Here is a 13,803-nt window from a genome sequence, read left to right on the forward strand (position 1 = left end):
AAACTGTTTTTTCCTTCTGGGAAGGTTCTCTGGAGGCCTTGGTCCAAGAGTTTGAGAGGAGGGCGCAGGTTTCCATAGGGAAGAGACGGATCATCCTCTCTCCACCATTCCCTAATCTCCATCTCTCCCCAGTCTCCAATCTCCCTCTCACCCCATGCCCTCATTCCTATCTCTCCTCCTAAGCCTCCATTCTCCTCGAGTTCTGATTCCCCAGTCATGCCCCCTTAACCTCAGCATCACCACAATATCAGAGACCACCGGATTTCATAGAGACGCCCCCCTCCCCATTTGAGAAGCGCCCCCATTCTCGTCGCGATTTTATCTCCCAGGTTTTGAGGAATGGGTGGTTTCTTTAATCAGGTGAGGAAAAGGCTGTGGTCAAGATTCACTTTCCAGTTTCAATTTCCACTTTCACTTTCAAGCAGCAATTCCTCGAAATCATGTGATTCCCGAAGGTATAAAAATATCTGAGGAGCCAAGTTTTATCCAGTGTTTCACTGAGCGGCTACCTGCAATCAAACTCGGTACAACCCAGATCAGCATCATGAGGTTAGTGATCGCAACACTTTACACAGCATGATTACATGCCTTGGCTTGTTAAATAATCGTGACAGTGATGTCCCAATATTAATGGGGAGACAGGACTTGGGGGCAGGGTGGGAGACAGCGGGTCATGACACACACTATAGTGGATGTGAGAATGACTGATGTCTACAGGGATTCCTCATCATTTTACTTGCGAGTTTCATATTTTCAGTGCCTGTTAGATGGGAGTGAAGCGGACCCATGTGGCGCGGTTTCACCGAGACTATTTAAAAAGCCAGTTCACATGCGGGCAATGGGGGAGCAGGTTTGCACTTCGCTACATTGCGTTGGAAGAGGTACACACCGAATTATGGAATGAAGGAGGACAAAGGCTGCAGCCAGGTCTAATGAGGCGCCCCTGGATGCCTTTGGAATCCTCCGAGCAGCGCTTGTTACTCCAGCCCCTCTTGTCTTCGCTGCTGCGCTTTGTTGAGAATAACCCTTATCTCCCAGTAACCACTCACAGGGTCCTGAAGAGATGCAGCACCTGACATTCCTCCAAGGATAAAGTCATCAATGTAGCTGCCTGGGAACCAGCACAGACTGGCAAGATGTGCTTCCTGTGATCACAGACCAACAGGACACTCAGTCTCGAGTGGAAGCCTTTTCTATACAGGAATCTGGCTAGCTGGCCTGTTGCTGCCCAGGTGCCTCTGTGGATCCAACTGATGATCCCCTGGACCTGATGGTTCCTTAGGGCTCCCTTTGCCTACCTCAGCTCCCCAGGTGATGCCAGCTTCCCCACATCCCTCGCAAGAGTGTCAGCACTCACTGTTCACAATTGCAACCCTGTCAGCACCAGCAATGCCAACTCTGTGTCACTGTCTGAGCAGCTGAGCAATATTCCCTCTTTCTTAAATATGTTGACCATTAACCCCCATGACTCCCTGATGTGTCCCAGACACTGCATGTTCCTCCCAGTTAAAAAATCTGCTGTTCAGAAGCCTCTAAATAAGCTCAAAAATGAGCTCGACAACCAGTTAATTGGAGGCTTTTCCTGCTCCCCCACCCCCCCACTCCCCCAGCCTCCCTTGGAAAATCACATTGAATTCCAGAGGCACCAGACTCCAGTCACACACCTCAAAAGTGATTCTCAATGCACACCTGCACACTGCCTCTCCCCCATGGGCAATTAAAAATCCAACCCTTTCTCCCCATTCTATCTCCAACAGGGAACAGCCCACCCTCCCAGTGAGAATACATGCAGCAGTCCCAGCTAAGTTCCAGGGGGTGGCAGTGTGGGGCTATTAGTTGCAAACGTCATTACTGTCCAAATGGGCTGTACGTTATAATAAAAGTCACATTCAGGAATCATCAAATGAATGATGTCTTACAATGATATGCATGATATTTGGGGGGTGTGGGCGTGAAAGGGAACTGATTTATGATAACTAACTCAATCAAATTTCACATGAGAAGAGGAAGTGTATGTTTCTCGGAGCTCAGAACGCTGGGAGAAATGGGGAGTGGGGTAATTCATAGGGTATGGAAGCAATGAATGTAGGATCCCAGGATCTGGAAATACCTTGAGGCAAGTCTTGGAGCTTTCTAGGATAATTAATTGGTTAGAAGTTGGGAGACAGAGAGTTGGGGTAATGGGTGTGTACTGTAATTGGTAGGAAATGATTAGCGGTACCCTCAGAGATCAGTGCTGAGGCTCAGCTTGTCATTATAATTATATATCCATGCCTTGGATCAAGGAGTAGAAGGCTATGTGTCCAAGCTTGTTAACGGCACTTTGATGGGTGGCACAGTAAATAGCGCAGATAGGATTAGAAAACGGCAAGGGACATTGTTAGTAGGAGATAAAAAGGAGGGATGGTAGCACTAATGGTTAATGAATCAATTCCAGTTGTGAGAAAGGATGATATACTAAATGCGTCAACAAATGAGGCTTTATGGATTGAGTTTAGAAATAAATAAGGGGCAGTCACACTACTGGGAGTATATTACAGACCCTCAAACAGTGAAAGGGAGATAGAAGAACAAATATGTCGGCAGATTTCTGCTTGTAAGAACAAGAGGGCAATAATATCAGGAGACTTGAACTGTCCTATATCAACTGGGATTCAAACAATATAAGGGGCACTGAGGGAGAAAAATTCATGCAGTGTGTCCAGGAAAATTTTTCAACCAATTAGTGACAAACCCAATGAGAGGAGATGCAATTCTAGACCGAGTCTTGGGGAATGAAGAGGGGCAAGTGGGTGAAGTGACAGTTGGCGACCATATCGGGGACAGTGATAACAATTCACTTAGATTTAACATTACCATGGAAAAGGACAGTGATAAGGGAGGAGTAAAAGTCTCGTACTGGGGGTAGGCAAATTTTGCAGAAATGAGAAGGGACTTGGCTGAGGTGCACTGGACAGCACTGCTGGAAGATAAACCAGTGGAAAACCAGTGGGAAGCACTAAAAAGCCAGATCCTAATTGTACAAAGTAGACATTTCCCCAACAAAAATAAGAGAGGGCATGAAAAACGATTAGCAAGTAAAGTTAAAGATAACCCAAATATGTTTTACCAATACATTAATGCTAATAGGTTAGTTAAGGAAAAAAAGGAACCTATCAGAGATGAAGATGGAAACTTGTGTGTAGGTGCAGAGGCTGTGGGAAGGGTTTTGAATGAAGATCTTGTCTCCGTGTTTACAAAGGAAAGGGAGGATGTAGATCTAGTAGTCAAGGAGGAACACTGCGAGATATTGGACGGGATAGTCATAAAGAGAGAGGAAGTACTTGAAGGGTTGAAACCCTTGAAAGTTGATAAGTCACCAGGGCCAGATGGATTGTATCCGAGGCTGATGAAGGAAGTCAGGGAGGAGATAGCAGATGCTCTGAGGATGATTTTCCAATCTTCACTAGATACGGGGGAGGTACCGGAGGACTGGAGAAATGCAAACGTAGTTCCATTGTTTAAAAAGGGATCAAAGGAAATACAAACAATTATAGGCCAGTTAGTCATACATCGGTGGTGAGCAAATTAGTAGAATCAATCCTGAGAGATAGGATTAACTGTCATGTGGAAAGGCATGGACGAGTCAGGGATGGTCAGCATGGATTTGTTAAAGGAAGATCTTGCCTCACAAATTTGATTGAATTCTTTGAGGAAGTGACAAGAAGGGTTGATGAAGATAGTGCAGTGGATGTTGTGTACATGGATTTTAGCAAGGCACTTGACAAGGTTCCACATGGCAAATTGGCCAGGAAAGTAAAAGCCCATGGGATTCAAGGTAACATAGCAAACTGGATAAAAGGTTGGCTTTGTAGCAGGAAACAAAGGGTAATGGTTGATGGATGCCCTTGCGAATGGAAGGTTGTCTCAAGTGGTGTTTTACAGGGCTCGGGGTTGGGACCCTTGCTGTTTGTGTTATATATTAACGATTTGGACATGAACGTGGGGGGCACGATTGGGAAATTTGCAGATGACACAAAGATTGGCCGAGTAGTGGCTAGTGTAGAGGATAGCCATTATCTCCAAAATGATATAGATGGGTTGGTGGAGTGGGCGGTAAAGTAGCAGATGTATTTTAACATAGACAAGTGTGAGGTCATACATTTAGGGAGGTCAAACAGTTACAGGGATTACAAAATAAATGGGAATATACTAAGAGGGGTAGATGAAGTGAGAGAACTTGGCATACAAGTACACAGGTCCCTGAAGGCAGCAGCTCAAGTAGACAAGTTTGTAAAGAAGGCACATGGAATGCTATCCTTCACTGGCAGAGGTATAGAATATAAAAGTAAGGATATAATGTTGGAATTGTATAAAACATTAGTGAGGCCACAACTGGAGTATTGTGTGCAGTTCTGGTCACCACATTACAGGAAGGACGTAATAGCTCTGAAGAGAGTGCAGAGGAGGTTTACAAGAATGTTGCCAGGGTTAGAAAAGAGTAGATACAAGGAGAGATTGGATAGGTTGGGGTTATTTTCCTTAGAACAAAGGAGGCTGAGAGGTGACGGGATTGAGTAGTACAAAATTATGAGGGGAATAGATAGAGTGGACAGGATAAAATTGTTTCCCTTGATGGAGAATTCTAGAACCAGGGGACATAGATTCAAGATAAGTGGCAGAAGGTGTAGGGGGAACACGAGGAAGAGCTTTTTTTCGCAGAGGGTAATGGATGTCTGGAATTCGCTGCCCAAGTTGGTGGTAGAGGCAGAAACTTTAAACTCTTTTAAAAAGTACCTGGATCTGCACCTAAACTGCTGAAGCTGCAGGGCTATGGGCCAGGTACAGGAAGGTGGGATTAGAAAGGGCACCTGGGTGTCCTCAGGCTGGCATGGACAAGTTGGGCCAAATGGCCTCCTTCTGTGCTGTAACTTTTCTATGGTTCTACGTTGGATTAAGCGAGTGGCAGATAGAGTTCAGTGTGAGGAAATATGAGATTATGTGTTTTGAAGCTAAGAACCATCAGAATATTGTCTCAATGGTGATATGTACACAGTTGCTAAATCTGGTGGACAAATAGAATAAATAATCAGAGATGTTAATGCATTATTGGCCTTTATCTCAGTGGGGCTAGTATACAAAGGATACAAGTTATGCTACAGTTGCTTAAAGCTTGAGGTAATACATATGTTCTTTACACAAAGATTAATGGAAATCTAGAACATTCTCTCCCAGTGAAAATTTCAAAAGTAAGATTGATAGACATTTGTTAGGCGGGGATATGAAGAGTTATGGAACCAAGGGGTAGTGGAGTTGACATAAGGATCAGCCGTAATTTCATTGAATAGTGGGACATGTTCTTGTCTATGTTCCTATTAAGGGGTGATCTCAGATTTCAGCAATCACTCATGAACCAGTTGTTAGTTTTTGCTTGCCTCTTGGCGCATTACTGCATTCCAATGGTTCTTCCCTCTATCTGAGGGATGTTGGGCACGTCAGACTGCAATGGAATTGTTCCATATCCACCTGCTCTGACCCGCACACCTACTCAGCTATTCAGGCTTTGCCACCATTGCAACACTGATATTGTAACACTAACAATGTCAGAGAGATATATGCATAAAATAGGTTTTGTTTTGTATTTTCTTGCAGCAAGATGGATTCCTTGAAAGCAAAACTCAGTCAGCTTCAATGTCACTTCACGTGGGCTCCACAGAAAGAAAACATTGACTTGGATGATATGAAGCAAAGATTAGAAGATTTAATACAGAGTGCTGTGAAGTATCAAGCCAGGTCCTACAACCAACTCGCTTTTGTAAACTGTCTGCAAGGAAACTATGAAGAGGCAATTCAAAACTTACAGGAAGCTGAAAGATTTCTGAGGGAGAATCATGAAGATGAATTTGAAAAAAGAAGCATCATCACCTATGGAAACTATGCCTGGGTATATTATCACATGGGACAACTGACAGAGGCTCAGTCCTACATTGACAAGCTGGAGAGGATTTGTAAAATATTTCACAATGCCTCTCGTTATACAGCAATGATCCCTGAAGTATATGGAGAGAAGGGTTGGGCACTGTTGATATCAACCAGGAAGTATTATGACGAGGCAAAGGAATGTTTTGAAAAGGCTCTGGAGGAAGACCCTGATGACATTGAATGGAATGCTGGCTATGCAATTGTCCTGATTCGTCTGGAGGGGTTTTCTGGTGCTCCAAAGAATGCTGATTCCAACCAATCGATGAAGCAGTTGAGACGTGTGCTGGAGCTTGATCCCAATGACTCTGTTGCCATGGTGCTGTTGGCTCTAAAACTACAAGAGTTCAAGCAAATAGAGGAAGCCTTCACATTAGTTGAACAAGCATTGCAGAAGTCCCCCGATCTCCCATATGTGATTCGTTATGCAGCAAAATTTTTGAGAAGAGAAGGAGCCGTGGAAAAATCTTTGGAGCTGTTGAAGAAAGCATTGAAAATTACCCCCAACTCTGCCTTCTTGTACCACCAAGTCGGTTTGTGTTACAAAATCAAGCTGATGTCACTGATCAAAAATCCACGCAGCAGAAACTCTTGCAATCCTGCTTTTCAACAGAAAGCTGAATTGATTAATCAATGCAAGTACCATTTTGAAAAGGCATTTGAGCTTCGCCCATTAACATTTGTTATTGCACAGCTAGATTTTGCAGCCATCTGCTCAATAAATGGAGAATATCGTAAAGCAGAGGAAATCTACAGCAAACTACTGGAATTAAAGGGTATTCATCCTGATAATAAACAGGTAATACATTCACAGTTTGGGTTATTTGAACTGCATCACAAAAGATCGGAATCAAATGCCATCACACATTTTCGGGAAGGACTTAAACTCAAAAATGGCTCAAGGGAATGGCTTATATGTCGCACAAACTTGAGAAAGATTGCAACGAAACAAATTGACAGGAATCCAGAAAACAGCAAGGCCTTTGGTCTTCTTGGATTCATGCACCAGCTGGATGGGGAGAAGTGTGAAGCTATTGAATGTTTTGAAAAAGCCTTAGAGATTGATTGTGACAATGAAGAATATCTAAGTGCTCTTTGTGAATTACGTCTTTCTATCTAGCTCAACAATGATGTTCCCAGCTGAAGCTAAAGTCCCAATTAGGAACTTTGCATAATGATGCTTGAAATTCTGCTGATTAGATTACAGTTCAAGTTACTGCTGAACTGTGTTGCATAACTGCAAAGATGAAGTATTCCGGTAACCAATGTATTGAGTCAGTGTAATAGAATGGAATTGTGTTTTGTTCTTTTGCATAACAAATAATCAGTGATACATTGAAGAGTGATAACCTAATACATTTTATAACTACAGCAAAAATGTGTTTATCATGATAAATAAGCATTTCAATAGAGTCAAGTTTTTCACCTGTGAGAAATCTGTTTTAAAATCAGTGAAAACAATGAAGAAAATCTACCTGATCTATGAACAAGTTTGGCAGTTGCTCATCTGGCTTATTTAATATAAACTGTTAATGCTTTCATTCAAATCAATCATTTTGTCAATGCACGAAGATTCATGAGTGCAGCTCCCACGCACATTACAGCCCCATTTATATGAATGCGATATTTCCCCCCATACTTGTTGGCTGAAATAACGCATGAAAGATAATTTTCTCTCTTTTTCTCAGTAACAAACTGCCTGCCGCTCCCTGATTTTCAGCCTCTTCAATGTGAGCGCTTAAATTCCACTGTGTGGCTTACAGTTAAAGTAGAGAAAAATGGATTAAAATGGTCAAAAAGTAAAGGCTTCTAGTTGCAGTTAGAGATTTTTCAGCCGGAAATGTTAATTTGCTGTAATATCAAAGACTGAATATTAAATAACCAACAAAAGGAAAATGCAGTTACAATTTTATTTCTGTCATCAATCTGTGCTACTGCTGACAATGATCTTCAAAGTTTGGTCAACTGCATCAGATCTGTATGAAATGTTCAGACCAACCTTTAACACTGGCAATAAATTTATCAGCTGTTGTTTGTGGGGTGAACCATGGTACCTGGCCTGTTTGACATCGTCATAGTCCTATTAGGGGAAGATTGAGAGAGGAATGGTTGGGAAGGACCAGGGGATTCGAGTGCTGGAAGAAGCTAACATTGGGAGAGGCCTTGTGTCCCATTTAGACCTACTGGAAAAGCAGCACCTGGAAGAGGTCAGTTTTTCTCTGGAGGTTTTGCTTCTTTTATGTACAGTGTTGGAAGCTGTTTTAAACATATTGGAGGATGTCTGGTCCCTATGGGACTGTACCACTAATAAGTCAACATCTTCAGGATCTGGATTCTGGATTTACAGACAAGAGGAAACATCCTCTCCAAGTCCACCTTGTCAATACCATTCAGGATCTTATATGCTTCAATCAATTCACTCCTCACTTTTCTAAACTCCAGTGGGAACATGCCCAGTCTGTCTAACCTTTCCTCCTAAGACAACCTGCTCATTCCGGGTATTAATCTCGTAAACCTCCTCTGAACTGCCTCCAATGCATTTATAACCTTCCTTAAATAAGGAGACCAAAACTGCTCACAATGTTCAAGATGTGGTCTCACCACCGCCCTGTACACCCTGCAAAACCTTCAAATGAATCAACAGCTTGATTCTGTTGCTCTGAGGATTTGCTGAGCGATGATCGCACTCCCATCCAGAGCTTTCATTCACATCTCAGCCTCTGTCACTGGGAGTCTCCCTGTCCCCCGAACTTGTCAGCTTCACCAACTCTTCATCAAACCATCTGAGTCCCTCATTGGCAAACACAGAGCAGCTTGGACAACACCCAGGAAAGAATGTTTTAAGGAGAATGTCACCACCTCAGTGAAGGGAAAATTAATAGAGCATGGAAGGATAACGGATATAAAAATAATTAAAATAGATTCAAAATACTAAAACATTAAGCTGCAGATACAAAGGTCTGAATTGCCAGGATCTATTAGGGTCAGCTGGCAACTCGGAAGGGCCAGAATATTAAGGTGGAATTCTGCTATCATTGCAGTACAATTTTATTTTATTCTTTCACTGGACTTGGGCGTCACCAGACAGGCCAGCATTTTTAATGCCCATCCCTAAATGCGCTTGAGGAGGTGGTGGTGAGCCACCTTCTTGAACCGCTGCAGTCCATGTGGTGCAGGTACACTCACAGTGCTGTTAGGGAGGGAGTATCAGGATTTTGTCCCAGCAATAATCAAGGAATAGTGATATATTTCCAAGTCAGGATGGTTAGTGGCTTGGAGGGGACCTTCAGGTCGTGATGTTCCTGTTTATCTGCTGAAAGTATGGAGAGAGCAGGAGCAAAGAGAGACCAGGATCCTGGAGAGCGAGCAAGAGTAGAGACAGCACAGGTGCACAGAGAGAGTAATAGCATGGAGAGAAAGCAGGAGCATGGAGAGAGACCAGGAGCATGGAGAGAGAATAGGAGCACGGAGAGATTGTCAGAGCATGGAGAGTGTGCAGGGGCATGGAGGGAGAGCAGGAGCACGGGGAGAATGTAGCAGCTCTGAAAGAGCAGCAGCACAGGGAGGGTAGGAATACAGAAAGAGCGGGATCACGGAGAGAGCGCGAGCATGGAGAGAACGGGGGCACAGAGAGAGAGAACAGGAGCACAGAGAGAGCAGGAGCAGAGAGGGAGGGCAGGAGCATGGTGAGAGCAGGAGCAGGGAGAAAGCAGAAGCATGGAGAGAGAGCAGAAGCATGGAGAGAGAGATCAGGAGCATGGAGAGAGAGATCAGGAGCATGGAGAGAGCATGAGGATGGAGAGAGAACAGGTGCATGGAGAGAGAGCAGGAGCACAGAGAGGGAGCAGGACCACAGAAAGTGAGCAGGAGCATGGGGAGAGCAGAAGCTAGGAGAGAGAGTAGCAGCATGGATGGAGAGCAAGAGCATGGAGAGAGCAGGAGCACAGAGAGAGCAGGAGCACGGAGAGAGCGGGAGTAGAGAGAGTGAGCAGGAGCATGGAGAGAGCAGGAGGATAGAGAGAGAACAGGTGCATGGAGAGAGAAAAGGAGCACAGAAAGATAGCAGGAGCATGGAGAGAGAGCAGGATCATGGGGAGAGAGCAGGAGCATAGGGAGAGAGCAGCAACAAAGGAGAGCAGGAGCACATAGAGAGCAGGAGCAAAGAGAGTGAGTAGGGGCATGGAGATAGCAGGAGCACAGAGGGAGAGCAGAAGCAGGGAGAAAGAGCAGGAGCATGGAGAGAGAGCAGAAGCATGGAGAGAGAACAGAAGTGCGGGAGAGAGCATGAGCATGGAGAGATAGGAGGAGAATGTAGGCGGCATGGGAGAGTAGGAGCATGGAAAGAGAGCAGGAGCACAGAGAGACCAGGAGCACAGAGAGATAGACAGAAGCATGGAGAGAGCAGGAGCACAGGGACAGCAAAAGTGCAGATAAAGCAGGGGAGCAGAGGGGACAGGAGCACAGATAGGTCAGGATCACAGAGCAAGAGCAGGAGCGGAGAGAGAGGGAGCAGGAGCAGGGAGAGAGCAGGAACACGGAGACTGCAGGAGCATAGAGAGTGCAGGAGCATTGAGAGAACAGGAGCACGGCAAGAGCAGGATCACAGGGAGTGATCAGGGGCATGGAGATAACAGGACCATGGAGAGAGCGGGAGCATAGAGAGTGAGCAGGAGCATGGAGAGAGCACGAGGATAAAGAGACAACAGGTGCATTGAGAGAGAACAGGAGCACAGAAAGATAGCAGGAGCATGGAGGAAGAGCAGGATCATGGGAGAGAGCAGGAGCACAGGGAGAGAGCAGCAGCAAAGAGAGAGCAGGAGCACAGAGGGAGAGCAGAAGCACGGAGAGTGCAGGAGTAGGGAGAAAGTGCAGGAGCACGGAGAGAGATCAGGTGTATGGAGAGAGAGCAGGAGCACAGGGAGGGAGCAGGAGCATGGAGAGTGCAGAAACACAGGGAGAGTGTGGGAGCATGGAGAGAGAGCAGAAGTGCAGAGAGAGGGCATGAGCATGGAGAGATAGCAGGAGAAAGGAGACAGCATGGGCATGGGAGAGTAGGAGCATGGAAAGAGAGCAGGAGCACAGAGAGAGCAGGAGCACAGAGGGAGAGCAGAAGCACGGAGAGTGCAGGAGTAGGGAGAAAGAGCAGGAGCACAGAGAGAGTAGTGGAACAGAGTGAACAGGAGCACAGAGAGAGCAGGAGAATGGAGAGAGCAGGAGCACAGAGAGAGACCAGAAGCACAGAGGGAGCAGGAGCATGTGGAAAGCAGATGCACGGAAAGAGCAGGAACATGGGAAGAGCAGCAGAACAGAGAGAGCAGCAGCAGCATGGAGCTCTCTCTGCTCTCTCTGTGCATGGCAAGAACAGGAACACAGAGAGAGCAGCAGCAAAGAGAGAGCAGGAGCACTGGGTGAGCAGAAGCATAGAGAGAGCAGGAGCATGGGGCAGGCAGGAGCACAGAGAGAAAATGAATGGCGAAAGCAGGAGCATGGGGAGGGTAGGAGCTTGGAGAGAACAGGAGAATGAGAAGAGCAGGAGCACAGAGAGTGCAGGGACGCGGGGAGACCAGTAGAGCAGAGAGTGAGCAGAAGCACGGGAGAGCAGGGGCACAGTAGAGAGCAGGAGCAGGGAGAAAGCAGGAGCACAGAGAGTGCAGGGGCAGGGGGAGGGCATGAGCACAGAGAAAGAGCAGGGACATAGAGAGAGCAGGAGCACAGAGAGAGCAGGAGAACTGAGCGAGGTGGAGCACAGAGAGCTAAGGAGCACGTTGAGGGAGCAGGAGCACAGAAAGAGAGCAGGACCATGGAGAGAGAGGGAGAGCATGAAGAGAGCAGGAGTACAGAGAGAGAGCAGGAGGTTGGAAGGCAAGAAAATGAAGAGAGCAGGGGCATAGAGAGTGCAGGAGCACAAAGACAGAGCAGGAGTACAGAGAGAGAACAGAATCACAGGGAGAACAGGAGCATAAAGAGAGCAAGGGCACTGAGAGAGCAGGAACACAGAGAGAGCAGGACCATGGAGAGAACAGGCGCATGGCGAGAACAGGAACACGAAGGGAGCAACAGCACAGAGAGAGCAGGAGTGCAGAGAGAGCAGGACCATGGAGAGAACAGGCGCATGGCGAGAACAGGAACACGAAGAGAGCAGCAGCACAGAGAGCAGGAGTGCGGAGAGGGCAGGAATATGGAGAGAGCAGAAACACAGAGAGCGAGCAGGAACACGGAGACAGCAGAAACACAGAGAGAGAGCAGGAACACAGTGAGAGCAGGGGAACAGAAAGAGCAGGAGTAGGGAGAGAGCAGGGGTACAGGGAGAGCAGTAGTATGGATAGAGCAGGAGCACAGAGAAAAAGCATGTGCATGGAAAGAGCAGAACAGGGACAGCCAAGCACAGAATGAGAAGGAGCACAGAGTGAGTAGGAGCATGGAGAGAGCCAGAACTCAGAGGGCAGGAGCATGGAGAGATCAGGAGTATGGGGAGAGCAGGAGCACAGAGAGAGAGCAGGAGCACAGAGAAAGCAGGAGCACAGAGAAAGCAGGAGCACAGAGATAGGAGCATGGAGAGAGGAGAAGCACAGAGTGAGCAGGAGAACAGAGAGACAGCAGGAGAACAGAGACAGCAGGAACATGGAAAGAAGAGCATGGGGAGAGCAGGAGCCCAGAGAGAGCAGGAGCGTGGAGAGAGTGGGAGCACGGAGAGAGCAAGAGCACAGGGAGAGCAGGAGTACAGAGAGAGTGCAGGAGAACTGAGAGATCAGTAGCACAGAGAGAGAGCAGGAACACAGTGAGAGAACGATCATGGAGAGAGCAGGAGGAGGGAGAGAGCAGGAGCACGGTGAGAGAACGATCATGGAGAGAGCAGGAGGAGGGAGAGAGCAGGAGCACGGTGAGAGAACGATCATGGAGAGAGCAGGAGGTGGGAGAGAGCAGGAGCACAGGGAGAGCAGGAACATGGGGAGAGCAGGAGCATGGAGAGACAACTGGTGAATGCACAGAGAGCAGTAGCATGGAGAGAGCAGGAGCGCAGAGAGAGAGCAAGAGCACAGGGAAAGCAGGAGTACAGAGAAAGAGCAGGAGCATGGGAGAGTAGGAGCACAGAAATAGCAGGAACATGGCAAAAGCAGGAGCATGGAGAGAGCAGGTGCAGGGGGAGTGCATGAGCACAGAGAGAGAGAGAGAGCAGGAACACAGAGAGAGCAGGAGCACAGAGAAAGCAGGTGCACAGAGAGAAAGCTGGAGCATGGAGAGAGCAGGATAACTGAGAGATCAGTAGCACAGAGAGAGAACAGGAGAACGGTGAGAGCAGGAGCTTGGAGAGAGAAGGAGGTGGGAGAGAGCAGGAGCATGGAGAGAGCAGGAGCATGGAGGAAGCAGGAGCGCGGAGAGATTAGGAGCACAAAGAGAGAATGAGCACAGTGAGAGAGCCAGAGCACAGAAAGAGGGCAGGAGAAAGGAGAGAGCAGGAGCTGGGAGAGAGCAAGAGCACAGGGAGAGAAGGAGTGCAAGGAGAGTAGGAGCATGGGGAGAACAGGAGCATTGAGAGAGATGTATGGGGAGAGCAGGAGCCCCGAGACAGCAGAAGCATGGGGAGAGAGAAGGAACACGGTGAGAGAGAAGGAGCACAAAGAGAGCAGTTTCACAGAGAGAGAGAGCTGGAGCATGGAGAGAGAGCAGGAGAACTGAGAGATCACTAGCACAGAGAGAGAGCAGGAGCCTGGTGAGAACTGGAGCACGGAGAAAGCAGGAGGTGGGAGAGAGCAGAAGCACAGGGGGAGCAGGAGCACAAGGAGAGCAGGAGCATGGGGAAAGCAGGCACATGGGGCAAGCAGGAGCACAGAGAGAGAGCTGGAG

The 13,803-nt window shown here is 47.1% G+C and overlaps 1 pseudogene across 1 annotated transcript; it reads left to right on the plus strand.

Annotated features, from left to right (window-relative positions):
• The first annotated feature begins 339 nt into the window (after positions 1-339).
• LOC144695063 (interferon-induced protein with tetratricopeptide repeats 5-like) lies at positions 340-7,298 on the plus strand (annotated as a pseudogene). Its single transcript, XR_013579856.1, has 2 exons — positions 340-549; positions 5,632-7,298. The product of XR_013579856.1 is annotated as an interferon-induced protein with tetratricopeptide repeats 5-like (transcript).
• Positions 7,299-13,803: the final 6,505 nt, after the last annotated feature.

The sequence above is a fragment of the Cetorhinus maximus genome, chromosome 20, assembly GCF_964194155.1.
Source record: "Cetorhinus maximus chromosome 20, sCetMax3.hap1.1, whole genome shotgun sequence".
Taxonomy (NCBI): domain Eukaryota; kingdom Metazoa; phylum Chordata; class Chondrichthyes; order Lamniformes; family Cetorhinidae; genus Cetorhinus; species Cetorhinus maximus.